At 41.2% G+C, this 15,307-nt stretch overlaps 1 protein-coding gene across 3 annotated transcripts in view; it reads right to left on the reverse strand.

Moving 5' to 3' along the window:
- The window catches only part of ATP8B4 (ATPase phospholipid transporting 8B4 (putative)), a 333,420-nt gene that overhangs the window by 316,934 nt on the left and 1,179 nt on the right, over positions 1-15,307 (reverse strand). The window lies entirely within an intron of this gene.

The raw sequence follows: 15,307 nt of genomic DNA on the forward strand, positions 1-15,307 counted from the left end.
AAAGCAAATAAAAAATGTTCATGTAAAAACTGTTGAGCAATATCAAATGACCCAACATAAACTGGAGTCAAAGAAAGAGAAGAGAGATAACAGAACAGATAAAAAATTTGAAAAGATAATGACCCCAAATTTTTCCAAAGATATAAAAGATATCAAACCATAGATCTGAAAGCTCAGAGAATCCCAGAGAACACACACACACACACACACACACACACACCTCATCTAACTGCTGAAAATTAGATAAAGGGAAAATCTTGAAAACAATCAGGAATAAAGAACAAATATAAGAATTACAGCAGTCTGAAACTCTGTAAGTCACAAGACAATAGAGTGATATCTTGAAAGTATCAAAGAATAAAACCTATCATAGAATTCTATACTCAGTGAAAATACTATTCAAAAATGAAAGTAAGATAAAGACTTTATCAGAAAACAAAGATGAAAAAATTAATTGCCAGCAGATCTCCAGTACAAGAAATGTTAGGGGAAATTTCTCCAGCAGAAGGAAAATGACATCAGACAAAAATTTGAATCTCCATAAATTCTTCAAGATATAATCTTGCCACACAAGTAAGCACTAAATTACATCATAATTCATTAGCAATAGAAAGTAGCTATTCATGACTGCTGTATGTAGTCATCAGAGAGAATAATATCTTAACAAACCAGGAAATAAGCTCCTTTAGAGGGAAACTGCCAACCCTCTACTGGTGAGTGCCTTATTTATAGTGACGATGTTTTGAATAAGGAAACCCAACTACCTTCCCTATTTCCACTTCCATCCACCTCCAGGAATGCACACAGCTGACTGGACCAGGACCATGCATCTTACTCGAGTACAACAGTCTAATGGCTGGACAGAAACCTCAGCATTCTACACAATCATGTATGTGGGTGATTGTCTGGGCTACCAGATTTGTTATCTCAAGAATATGACCTAGAAAACTGGGAACATAGTTGAGTCTACAGGGAGCCAAAGCAGAAAGATTTGCAGGGAGAAGGAGGTAATCACATGCCATAAGCCAATAGAACACCTGATTATGCAGAATCCATGCATGGGGGGTTGGGGGTTGGAATGTTTCATAGTACTGAGGGTGAAATTTGTGGCAGGATCAACAAAACAGCAATAGAAAAAAGCTGAATCACCACAACAGTAAGTGATCCATTAATTTGAGATTCTGGGTCAACAAGCTGACCCTGAACTCCATGGGAAATGTTTAATTCCCAGATCACAATTTTACTCACCATGAGGCCAATTACATGAGGATTCTCACTGTTTCAGTGAAATAGTTACAGCCTACTTTAGGTCCTTGTACTTTTTTCTATTTTGTCAACTACTGGACTTTTTTTCACCATTGTGCATCCTAGTTTTGAAGTCAAAATCCCAATTTATTTGAAACACAATGTGGTTTAGCATATTAGTTTCCTAGGGCTACTGTAACAAATCACCATAAACTTGATGTCTTAAAACAACAGAAATTTATTGTCTCACAGTTCTGGAGGACAAAAGTCCAAAGTCAAGGTGTCAGCAGAGTTGATTCCTTCTGAACACTCTGAGGGAGAATCCATTCCAGGCCTCTCTCATACCTTTTAGTGCCTGCCAGCAACTTTTGACATTCCTTGGCTTGTAGAAATAGCACTTCAATCTCTGCCTCCATCTTCTCATTGCTTTCTCTTCTCTGTCTCTTTTCTCTTCTAAGGACATTTGTCATTGAATTTAGGGCCCAGCCTAACCCAGAATGATCCTGTCTCAAGATCCTTAGCTTAATGATATCTGCAAAAACACATTTTTCAAATAATGTCACATTCACAGGCTCTGGGTATACACATCTTTTTTTGGAGGGCAGCGCGAGACACATTTGATTCACTACACTTAGCATATCAGCACTTAACTAGGAATCAGAAAATTTGGGTTATAGTCCTTGTTTCACAATTGACTTGCTGTGTGTGGCTTTAAGCAAGTTGGTTAATCTCCCTGAGTTTCAATTCCCTTACCAAAAAATGGGAATAATGTTTGTCCCACATGCTTCAATGTGAAGTAATCTGTACATAGTATACTTTAAATAAACAGCAAATGAATACATTAATATGTGAGTAAATAAAGGAATGGATTCATCTGGAGGTGCTCGGTAGGCCATAATTAAATCAGATCTAGAACTCAGCAGACATATTTGGGCTGAATATTTACAATTCCTCAGCATACAGGTGGCACTCAATTCCATAGGAATAAATGAGATCAACTAGATAGAAAAACAATAAAAAGCTGAAGTAGAAGACATAATGCTAGGAAACTTACATTTAAGAATTGAATAAGAAGAAAAGATATTACAAGAGAAGGAAACAAAGAAGCAAAGGACCTAAGTAGTAAAGAATTAACCAACACATTCGGGAATGAAGAGTACATTGTGACTGGGAGCTCCCAACAGAGCGGCATGCGAAGGCTCACATTGGGAATTTTAGCTCCAGAGCAACTGCAAGAACAAACCAACAATCCCAAGAGGACCCACAGACCCTCTGAAGGAAGTAGACCGCTACTGCAGGACCACGGAGACACCACAAATACTGTGAGTGCCCCAACTGCAGAAGTGGGAAAGGTAGACCCTCCTCTCTCAAACACACACCCCCACTGCAGAAGCTGAAGGTCTGTTTGTGGAAGAGGTTTCCGAGGTTACTTGAAGCTGAGTCAATTTGGAGAGCCGAGTGAAATACAGGGGTAGAGAAAGCAGCAGAAAGGCCCTGGGAGCTCGCTGGGCCCCCAAGCAGCCCATTTCTGCCTGACACCAAAGAGATCCATCAGGAGGGTGAACAGAGGAGCAGGGGGTAAAAGTCCACAGGGAGAAGGAATTCTCTAGTTAAACTTTGTGACAATTTGAATGGAGTGAAAAGCCTCCTGGCCAGAACTCAAGAGGAGGGCACGAAACAGGCATGTAGACTTCACAGGTCGGGGAAGAACTAAAGCCCTTTTCTCTTGCAGCTGGTAGGTGGAAAGCCTCAGGCAACTTTTCAAGCCCCTCTCGCCCTCCTCCTGGAAACAGACTTGGGGCCGTTGGTGGGGTATGGTGGGAGTGAGACCAGCCCTTCAGGTGGCCTGGGAGCTGGGTGAGGCCTGTGACTGCTGGCTTTCTCCGACTTCCCTGACAACCTGTATGACTCAGCAGAGGCAGCCATAATCCTCTTAGGTACACAGCTTCAGTGACCTGGGAATCTCACCCCCATCCTCAACAGCAGCCACAGCAAGACCCACCCAAGGAGAGTCTGAGCTCAGACAGGCCTAGCCCCACCCCCATCTGATGGTCCTTCCCTATCCACTCTGGTAGTGGAAGAAAAACGGCCTATAATCTTGGGAGTTCTAGGGCCCTGCTCACCACCAGTCCGTCTCCACACTACTACAGCTGATGCTTCCTGGAAAGTGCCACCTCCTGGCAAAAGGCCAACCAGCACAAAAATAGAGTACTAAACCACCAAAGCTAAGGACACTCATGGAGTCCATTGCAGCCTCCACCACCTCCACTAGAACAGGTGCTGGTATTCACGGCTGAGAGACCCATAGACGGTTCACATCACAGGACTCTGTGTGGACAACCACCAGTACCAGCCCGGAGTCAGGTAGACTCACTGGGTGGTGAGATCCAGAAGAGAGAAAACAATCACTGCAGTTCAGCTCACAAGAGCCACATCCATAGGAAAAGGGGAGAGTACTATATCAAGGGAACACCCTGTGGGACAAAAAATTCTGAACAACACCCTTCAGCCCTAGACCTTCCCTCTGACAGAGCCTACCCAAATGAGAAGGAATCAGAAAACCAACCCTGGTAATATGACAAACCAAGGCTCGTCAACATCCCCAAAAGATCACACTAGTTCACCAGCAATGAATCCAAACCAAGAAGAAATCCCTGATTTGCCTGAAAAATAATTCAGGAGGTTAGTTATTAAGCTAATCTGGGAGGGACCAGAGAAAGACAAAGCCCAATGCATGGAAATTCAAAAAATGATACAAGAAGTGAAGTGAGAATTATTTATAGAAATAGATAGCTTAAAGAAAAAACAATCAAAAATTCAGGAAAGTTTGGACATACTTTTAGAAATGTGAAATGCTCTGGAAAGTCTCAGCAATAGAAGTGAACAAGAAAGAAAAAGAAATTCAGAGCTCAAAGACAAGGTCTTCGAATTAACCCAATACAACAAAGACAAAGAAAAAGATTAAGACAATATAAACAAAGCCTCCAAGAGTCTGGGATTATGTTAAACGACCAAACCTAAAAATCATCGGTGTACCTGAGGAAGAAGAGAATTCTAAAAGCCTGGAAAATATATTTGGGGGAATAATTGAGGAAAACTTCCCCAGCCTTGTTAGAGACCTAGACATGTAAATATGAGAAGCACAAAGAACACCTGGGAAATTCATCACAAAAAGATCTTCACCTAGGCACAGTGATCAGGTTATACAAAGTTAAGATGAAGAAAAGAATCCTAAGAGCTGTGAGACAGAAGCACCAGGTAGCCTATAAAGGAAAACCTATCAGATTAACAGCAGATTTCTCAGCAGAAACCCTACAAGCTAGAAAGGATTGGGGACTTATCTTCAGACTCCTCAAACAAAACAATTATCAGCCAAGAATTTTGTGTCCAGCAAAACTAAGCATCATATATGAAGGAAAGATACAGTTGTTTTCAGACAAACAAATGCTGAGAGAATTCACCATTACCAAACCCCCCCACCCTCCACAAGAACTGCTAAAGGGAGCCCTAAATCTTGAAACAAATCCTGGAAACACATCAAAACAGAACCTCTTTAAAGCATAAATCACACAGGACTTATAAAACAAAACTACAAGTTAAAAAGCAAAAACAAAACAAAACAAAAAAAAAACAAAGTACACAGGCAACAAAGAGCACAATAAATGCAATGGTACCTCACATTTCAATATTAACATTGAAGGTGAATGGCCTAAATGCTCCACTTAAAAGATACAGAACCACAGAATGGATAAGAACCCACCAATCAACTATCTGCTGCTTTCAGGAGACTCACCTAACACATAAGGACTCACATAAACTTACAGTAATGGGGGGGAAAAAGGTGTTTCATGCAAACGGACACAAAAAGTGAGCAGGTGTAGCTATTCTTATATCAGACAAAACAAACTTTAAAGCAACAGTGGTTAAAAGAGATGAAGAGAGACAGCATAGAATGGTAAAAGGCCTTGTTCAACTGGAAAATATCACAATCCTAAATACATATGCACCTAACACTAGAGCTCCCTAATTTATAAAACAATTACTAACAGACCTAAGAAATGAGATAGACAGCAACACAATAATACTGGGGGACTTCAATACTCCACTGACAGCACTAGACAGGTCATCAAGACAGAAAGTCAATAAACAATGAGTTTATACTATACCTTGGAACAAACAGACTTAACAGATATATACAGAACATTTCATCCAACAACCACAGAATATACACTCTATTCAACAGCACAAGGAACTTCCTCCAAGATAGACCATGTGATATGCCATAAAACAAGCCTCAATAAATTTTAAAAAATTGAAATTATATCAAGCACTCTCTCAGACCACAGTGGAATAAAACTGGAAATCAACTCCAAAAGGAACCTTCAAAACCATGCAAATACATGGAAATTAAATAACCTGATCCTGAATGAGCTTTGGGTAAAAACGAAATCAAGATGGAAATTTAAAAATTCTTCTAACTGAATGATAATAATGACACAAACTATCAAAACCTCTGAGATTCAGCAAAGGCGGTGCTAAGAGGAAAGTTCATACCCCTAAACACCTACATCAAAAAGACTGAAAGAGCATAAACAGACAATCTAAGATCACACCTCAAGGAGCTAGAGAAACAAGAACAAACCAAATCCAAACCCCAGCAGAAAAAATGAAATAACCAAGATCAGAGCAGAACTAAATGAAATTGAAACAAACAAACAAACAAAAATACAAAGAATACATGAAACAAAAATCTGGTTCTTTGAAAAGATAAATAAAATTGACAGACCATTAGGAAGATTAACCAAAAAAAGAAAAGAAAAAAAAATCCAAATAACCTCACTAAGAAGCAAAACAGGAGATATTACAACTGAAATGCAAAAGGTCATTCAAGGCTACTATGAACACCTTATGCACATAAACTAGAAAACCTAGAAGAGATGGATACATTCCTGGAAAAATACAACCCTCCTAGCTTAAATCAGGAAGAATTAGATACGCTGAGCAGTGAGATTGAAATGGTAAATTAAAAATTACCAAGAAAAAAAAGTCCAGGACCAGATGGATTCACAGCAGTATTCTACCAGACATTCAAAAAAGAATTGGTCTCCCTCTCCCTCCCCCTCCCCCTCCCTCTTTCCACAGTCTCCCTCTGATGCCGAGCGGAGGCTGGACTGTACTGCCACCATCTCCGCTCACTGCAACCTCCCTGCCTGATTCTCCTGCCTCAGCCTGCCGAGTGCCTGGGATTGCAGGCGTGCGCCGCCACGCCTGACTGGTTTTCGTATTTTTTGGTGGAGACGGGGTTTCCCCGTCTTGGCCGGGCTGGTCTCCAGCTCCTGACCGCGAGTGATCTGCCAGCCTTGGCCTCCGGAGGTGCCGGGATTGCAGACAGAGTCTCGCTCACACAGTGCTCAATGTTGCCCAGGCTGGAGCGCAGCGGCATGATCTCGGCTCGCTACAACCTCCACCTCCCAGCCGCCTGCCTTGGCCTCCCAAGGTGCTGAGATTGCAGCCTCTGCCTGGCCGCCACCCCGTCTGGGAAGTGAGGAGTGTCTCTGCCTGGCCGCCCATCGTCTGGGATGTGAGGAGCCCCTCTGCCCGGCCACCCAGTCTGGGAAGTGAGGAGCTCCTCTTCCCGGCCGTCATCCCATCTAGGAAGTGAGGAGCGTCTCTGCCTGGCCGCCCATCGTCTGAGATGTGGGGAGCGCCTCTGCCCCGCCGCCCCGTCTGAGATGTGAAGAGCGCCTCTGCCCGGCCGCGACCCCGTCTGGGAACTGAGGAGTGTCTCTGCCCCACCACCACCCCGTCTGGGAGGTGAGGAGCATCTCTGACCGGCCGCCCCGTCTGAGAAGTGAGGAGCCCCTCCGTCCGGCAGCCGCCCCGTCCGGGAAGTGAGGAGCGTCTCCGCCCGTCAGCTGCCCCATCTGGGAGGTGGGGGGCAGCCCCCGCCCGGCCAGCCGCCCCGTCCGGGAGGTGGGGGGGCGCCTCTGCCCAGCCGCCCCGTCTGGGAAGTGAGGAGCCCCTCTGCCCGGCCGCCACCCCGTCTGGGAGGTGTACCCAACAGCTCATTGAGAACAGGCCATGATGACGATGGCGGTTTTGTCGAACAGAAAAGGGGGAAATGTGGGGAAAAGAGAGGGAGATCAGATTGTTACTGTGTCTGTGTAGAAAGAAGTAGACATAGGAGACTCCATTTTGTTCTGTACTAAGAAAAATTCTTCTGCCTTGGGATGCTGTTAATCTATAACCTTACCCCCAACCCCGTGCTCTCTGAAACATGTGCTGTGTCCACTAAGGGTTAAATGGATTAAGGGCAGTGCAAGATGTGCTTTGTTAAACAGATGCTTGAAGGCAGCATACTGGTTAAGAGTCATCACCACTCCCTAATCTCAAGTACCCAGGGACATAAACACTGTGGAAGGCAGAAGGCGGCAGGGCCCTCTGCCTAGGAAAACCAGAGACCTTTGTTCACATGTTTATCTGCTGACCTTCCCTCCACTATTGTCCTATGACCCTGCCAAATCCCCCTCTCCAAGAAACACCCAAAAATGATCAATAAATACTAAAAAAATTAAAAAAAAAAAAAAGAATTGGTAGCAATCCTTTTAACACTATTCCACAATATAAAGAAAGAACCCTCCCTAATTCATTCTATGAAGCCAGCATCACCCTAATACCAAAACCAGGAAAGGACATAACCAAAAGAAGAAAACTATAGGCCGATATCCTGGATGAACATAGATGCTAAAATCCTTAACAAAATACTAGCTAACTAAATCCAACAACATATCAAACAGATTATCCACCATGATCAAGTGGGTTTCATACCGGGGATGCAGGGATGGTTTCACGTACTCAAGCCAATAAATGTCACACATGACATAAACAGAATTAAAAACAAAAATCACATGATCATCTCAATAGATGCAGAAAAAGCATTCAACAAAATCCAGCATCTCTTTATGATTAAAACTTTCAGCAAAATCGGCATACAAGGGACATACCTCAATGTAATAAAAGCCATCTGTGACAAACCCACAGCCAGCATAATACTGAATGGGGAAAAGTTGAAAGCATTCCCTCTGAGAACTGGAACAAGACAAGGATGCGCACTGTCACCACTCCTCTTCAGCATAGTACTGGAAGTCCTAGCCAGAGTAATCAGACGAGAGAAAGAAATATAGAGCATCCAAATCGGTAAAGAGGAAGGCAAACTGTCACTGTTTGCTGACGATATGATCATTTACCTTGAAAACACTAAGGACTCCCCTAGAAAGCTCCTAAAACTGATAAAAGAATTCAGCACAGTTTCCAGATACAAGATTAACGTACACAAATCAGTAGCTCTTCTGCATACCAACAACGACCAAGCAGAGAATCAAATCAAGCACTCGATCCCTTTTACAATCACTGCAAAAAAAAAAAAAAAAAAAAACTTAGGAACATACCTAACAAAGGAGACAAAAGACCTCTACAAGGAAATTACAACACACTGCTGAAAGAAATCATAGATGACACAAAGAAATGGAAAAACATCCCATGCTCATGGATAGGTAGAATCAATATTGTGAAAATGACCATACTGCCAAAAGCAATCTACAAATTCAAGACAATCCCCATCAGAATACCACCAATCTTCACAGAATTAGAAAAAAAAAATTCTAAAATTTATATGGAACCAAAAAAGAGCCCACATAGCCAAAGCAAGATTAAACAAAAAGAACAAATCTGGAGGCATCACACTACCTGATTTCAAACAATACTATAAGGCTATAGTCACCAAAACAGCATGGTACTGGTATAAAAATAGGCACATAGACTAATGGAACAGAATAGGTAACCCAGAAATAAACCCAAATATTTACAGCCAACTCATCTTTGACAAAGCAAACAAAAACATAAAGTGGGGAAAGGATACCCTTTTCAACAAATGGTGCCTGTGACAATTGGCTAGCCACATGTAGAAGAATGAAACTGGATCCTCATCTCTCACCTTATGCAAAAATCAACTCTAGATGGATTAAGGACTTAAACCTAAGACCTGAAACTATAAAAATTCTAGAACATAACATTGGAAAAACCCTCTAGACATTGGCTTATGCAAGGATTTCATGAACAAAAACCCAAAACCAAATGCAATAAAAACAAAGATAAATAGCTGGGATCTGATTAAACTAAAGAGCTTTTGCAAAGCAAAAGGAACAGCAGAGTAAATAGACAATCCATAGAGTGGGAGAAAATCTTTACAACCTATACATCTGACAAAGGACTAATATCCAGAATCTACAACAAACTCTAACCAGTAAGAAACTAACAAATCTAATCAGTGAGAAACGAAGAAACTAACCAACGAATCTAATCAGTAAGAAAACAACAAACAATCCTATCGACAAGGGGGCTAAGGACATGAATAGACAATTCTCAAAGGAAGACATACAAATGGTCAACAAGCATATTAAAAAATGCTCAACATCACTAATGATCAAGGAAATACAAATCAAAACTTCAATGTGATACCACCTCACTCCTGCAAGAATGGCCATAATTAAAAAATCAAAAAACCGTAGATGTTGGCATGGATGTGGTAAACAAGAAACTCTTCTACACTGCTAGTGGGAATGTAAACTAGTACAGCCACTATGGAAAACAGTGTGGCGATCCCTTAAAGAACTAAAAGTAGAACTACGATTTGATCCAGCAATCCCACTGCTGGGTATCTACCCAAAGGAAAAGAAGTCATTACTCAAAAAAGATACTTGCACATGCATGTTTATAGCAGCACAATTTACAATTGCAAAATCATGGAACCAAGCCAAATGCCCATCAATCAATGAGTGGTTAAAGATACTGTGATATATATATGTGTGTACATATGTATCGCAGTATATATATATCATAGTATAGAGAGAGTGTATATATATACTGCAGAGTATATATATATATATATATACCAGAGTATATATATAGTGTATATATATATATACCAGAGTATATATATAGTGTGTATATATATATACTGCACAGCATATATATATACACTATATATAAACATTGTGTATATGTACACACACAATGGAATACTACACAACCATAAAAAGGAATGAATTAACAGCATTTGCAGTGACCTGAATGAGATTAGAGACTATTATTCTAAGTGATGCACCTCAGAATTGGAAAGCCAAACATCGTATGTTCTCACTGACATGTGGGAGCTAAGCTGTGAGGATGCAAAGGCATAAGAATAATACAATGGACTTTGGGGACTTGGGAAGAGTAGAAGGAGGGCAAGGGATAAAAGACTACAAATCTGGTGCAGTGTATACTGCTCAGGTCATGGGTGCACCAAAATCTCACAAATCACCATTAAAGAACTTGCTCATGTAACCAGATACCACCTGTACCCCAATAACTTATGGAAAAATAAAATATTTTTTAAATTAAATTTAAAAATAAAAAACAAAATAAATAATAAAATCCAAAAAAGAGTACATTGTGACTGGGATGGAGAGTATGTGCGTTGCAGTGGGATATTGAAAGAAGAGAGAGAAAGCTATTGAAAAAATACAAACCAAATCTGGAGAATTAGCACACATATTAGCACTAGAAACAATGATGATTTCATTAGGAGTTTTCCCTGAGTTAGAATTCAACACCTAATCAAAGACATTCTGGTCAGAACTAAAGAGGGCAAACATCTTTTTCTCAAATTATAAATTGTCCTGACTGTGTAGCAAGCACAACTGGGATGCCAATGCAAGGGTTCCCTGCTCTGTCATGTCTAATATGAATAATCAGTTGTTCTCAGTCTCACCTTTTTTTCATTCTCCAAAAAGAGGGTCAATCTTATCACATACCACCTCCATCAAACCCTTGCCATTTTGTTGGCTGAATACCTCCACATCCTGTATGTCTATACTCAAATGGCACCATGCTAGACAGTCAATAGGATGACAGGCACCCACATTTCAAGAAATGTGATTAACTTATGGCAACAACAGTCAGCTTCCCACAAACCACTGAATGAGTCAGTCACACAAAATTTCTATTTGTACCAAGTATGTAATGTCACAAAAAATGCAAGCTTCATAATCTATACTTTTTTGTCAAGAATGGCCCTGTGCATTAGGTGCCTCAAATTCTACAAAATTAACACAAGTCACTGTGAGAGCTCAGTACACTTCTCAAAGCTACTCAGCCAATGCATGACAGATAAAGACTCAAAATCAGGTCTTCTGGCTTCAAGTCTCACAATCTTTTCTATTACTTCATTCCAGGAAATTGAATTCTAGTTACGAAGGCAAAACTAACAGGTAAGAAACAATCAAAAGCCCACCTATGTGATGGGTTTATAAGTTCAGTACAAGGGCTGGATCAGCATGGGCTGGAAGATTTAAAGGAAAATGTTTGGGAATACTTTTTTTCTCATGAACTCTACATGGAAGTGTAAAACAAGTATATGAGCCGTTCTGATTGGAGCTAGGGTAGGATCCTCCCAGAGCCCCTTTCCCACTCTATGCAATGAACTCTCCTCAGTAGCTTCTCAGCCACTAGGGCTCTACCAAGCAGTTTGGAAGCCAATGGACTAAATCAGTAGTTCTCAAAGTATAGTCCCTGGACTAGCAGTGTGAGCAATACCTGGTAACTTCTTAGAGATGTGAATTCTTTGAATCAGAAATTCTGGAGATGGGGCTTAATAAACTATATTTTAGCATGTTCCCCAGGTGATTCTCAGGCTTGTAAAGTTTGAGAAATAGTGAACTACTTCATCTCCATAAAGTAGGAAGGGAAGCCACCTGCTTTAAAAGAACATTTGAGATTGGGATTGGAAACTTTGAAGGGGGTAAGGAAGGTCTGGGACTGCCAATAGGAAGCCTTCTCTCAAATAGCAGAGATAGATGATAGGGATGAACGTCCTGAACAAGGCTAGAAGGTGTCAGTATGCACACCCAGTAATCCTGTCTTGCCCCTAAACTTCTCCTGCAATACCTAGAATAGGACAGAAGACAGTGGGCATTTGAGGTCATCTATACCTGGATAGAAAGTTTAAGGAAAAGAGGGGTCTAGGAGGCCACGTTGAAGTGACTGGCCAGGAAGGGACCGAAATCTTGATAGAGGAAATGAATAGGCTCAGTAATGTCAGAGAATGGGAGAAGTGGAATGAGGAGGCTTAACTAAGCCTATGGGGACGGAGAATCTCCATGTCTGAGATCTCAGTGCTGACAAAATCCTAAATTACATCAAAGTCCAAGATCTGGCTCTATTTCATATTTCCCTGTGGAATTTATGTTACTGAATAGACAAACTTGTATAAAAACAATTTCTATATGGTATAAAAACCCAGACAAAAGTTGCAGTTTTCTACATTCAAAAATATTTTTAATGTTTTTATTTTTATCTCTTTGTGAGAATTTGTAAGATTATTTTGTTTTGTTTTTCATATGAGATGGGGTCTCACTGTGTTGCCCAGTCCAGTCTTGAACTCCTGGCCTCAAGTGATCCTCCTGCCTCAGTCTCCCAAGTAGCTGGAATTACAGGTGCATGCCCCCACACTTGGATAATTTCTGTACTTTTTATGTGTTGGTGTAACACTGTCTTCATCTTTTCTTGGAAAGGGCTATATGTTTATTGTTACTGTCTTTAAAATTGTGGTAAAATATGCATAACATAAAAATTAACTATTATAACCATTTTTAAGTGTACAGTTCAGGTATACTTTTTAGTGCCAAAAATGTCATTCTTCTATAAAATAACAAATATACTGTGATGGGGGAGGGGGTTGTTCTTACTAGAAAAATTAAGAAGTCGTTACTTTTTTTGAGTCCCTAACTTGGTTTTGAAATATAACACGGGACTAAGAAATTCAGGAATCAAACAACTACTGCCCTAAAGGAGAGTTGAGATTTACAGGGTTAGGATGGTCAGGGGTGGAAAGTGGTAAGAACAAGCCAGTAGAAAGAGGAAGGTGCAGGGCATTTTTAGGAGTGTGCAGACCAGACTTGCTAAAAACAAAGTGCGCTTGAAAAGGAACAGTTAGAATTAAGTTTTGGTCCATTTTAAAATATTTAATACCTAATAATGTTTGGTTCATAGCAAAAACTCAATAAATATTTGTCAATTGAGTGTAGTGAAAGCTTGAGTGAGATTCAGAAGAGCCAGAAAATAAAGTTTAAATTTCATTTTATAGACCAGAGGTTCCCAAGAGATGTACCAAGAATGGGCAGCCAATGTGCTAAGCTATCGATCACCTTTCAAAGGAGTCAGGCAGAAGCCAGGGCATCTGGTCAACTCTAGGCCAGGTATGTTCTAGTATGCTGTACAAGTACAAACTGTCTATAGATGTCATTGATGGAAGACAATAGGAAGTGATGGGGAACCACTAAAGATAATTGAGCAGTGGAGATATAAGACGGCAGCAATATTTCCAGGAAGACTATTGCTGTGGTTTTAATGTTCATGTCCCCTACAAAATTCATATATTGAAATCCTAACCCCCAATGTGATGGTATTAGGAGGTAGAGCCTTTGGGGAGTAATTTGATCATAGGGCAGAGCCCTCATGAATGGGATTAGTGCCCTCATAAAACAGGCCCCAGAGAGGTAATTTGTCCCTTCTACCAAACAGTACACAGTGAGAAGGCACCATCTATGAGAAAGTAGCCCTTCACCAAACGCCACATCTGCTGGCACCTTGATCTTAGACTTGCCTCCAGAAGTCTGAGAAATAAATTTCTGTTGTTTATAAACTACCCAGCTTACAGTATTTTGTTATAGCAGCCCAAACAGACTAAGACATCTATTAACCTCGTGATAAAGCAAGAGCTGGATCCCAGGCTCAAAGCTGGAATCACTGGGACTCCCAAGGTATATATTATAGACATTTGCAAGTTACTTCCCCAAGTTTACTCTCCCTAACCCCACTTTTTAATAATACCGTAAAACGTTCCACAAAATGGCCTAGGTGAAATTGATTATACTCTCACCCCCACGGGTGAGCGCTGATTGGCTTAAAACAACTAGCACCTTTTTCCCCAGGACCCACAGACGTTGGTTCAGAAATGGGTGCATAATCCAGTCAGGGATTTTTTTTTTTTAATGAGAACTCCTAAGAAAAAGATTCCTGTACTTCTCTCTGAAGTTGAGCCAGAAAGCATGTACCCCTAAGGGCTGTTGGCAGCCATCTTTGGACAAAAACCAGAGAGCCTGAATGAGAACAGAGGAGGTGCAGAGGAGAAATAGTGAAAGCAAAACTAGATCCAGGTGTCAGCATTTAAAATCCTTGATGTCAGCCCCGGACTCTCCAGTTACTGCTTAAATTCCTGTTTCTGCTTCAGCTAGCTTGGGTCTTGTTTTCTTTTACTTGTAACTGAGGTTAAAGTGATCCTCAGAATAAGAGGGGAAAAAGTGGACCCTTGTGGTAATCTAGCACTCTGGGTAGACAGTAGCTGTTCAAGGAAGAGAAAAGAGGGGTGCAGGTGGCTACACAGAAGTGACTAGCCATCAAGGGACGAGGGTGGCATTGGGATGAAAAAGGAAGGGCTGGCTCTGAGCTTCAACATGAAAGAAGTGCACATGAGAATGGTTTCTGTCTGGCCGTCACTTTGGCTAATTCTACTGCTTTCTCCTCAGGGATGATGAAGGCCCCCAGCTCATCCCCAGGGAAATGATGCAACCAGGTAGCTGGATCAGAAATGAAAAAGTCAGGAAAAGGGAAAGGTTGCTTGAGCAGTTACTAGGGATAAGAAAAGGAGGCTAAAAAACGGCAGGGGGTGGCCTGGAGGGAATGTGAAACATTTTTGTGTGTTTTACACACACCGAAAAAAAAAGAGGACATGGACAGAAACCTAGAGAATAGGAGGACAGCATAATATAGTTACTAAGAATAAGCTAAGAGTTGGTTCCCCGGGACCAAACAGATACCATTTCCAAAACCCACGAATTACTTACCAGCTGTCTCAATTCACCTAAGCTTCCCTTTCTTGTCTGTAAATGAGCATGAAAGTGCCACCTGTATAAAATAACTGAGGCTCCCAAAATGTAACATAGGGAAGCTCCTAGCAGCGTGT

Source organism: Pan troglodytes, chromosome 16 (genome assembly GCF_028858775.2).
Source record: "Pan troglodytes isolate AG18354 chromosome 16, NHGRI_mPanTro3-v2.0_pri, whole genome shotgun sequence".
In the NCBI taxonomy this organism is placed as follows: domain Eukaryota; kingdom Metazoa; phylum Chordata; class Mammalia; order Primates; family Hominidae; genus Pan; species Pan troglodytes.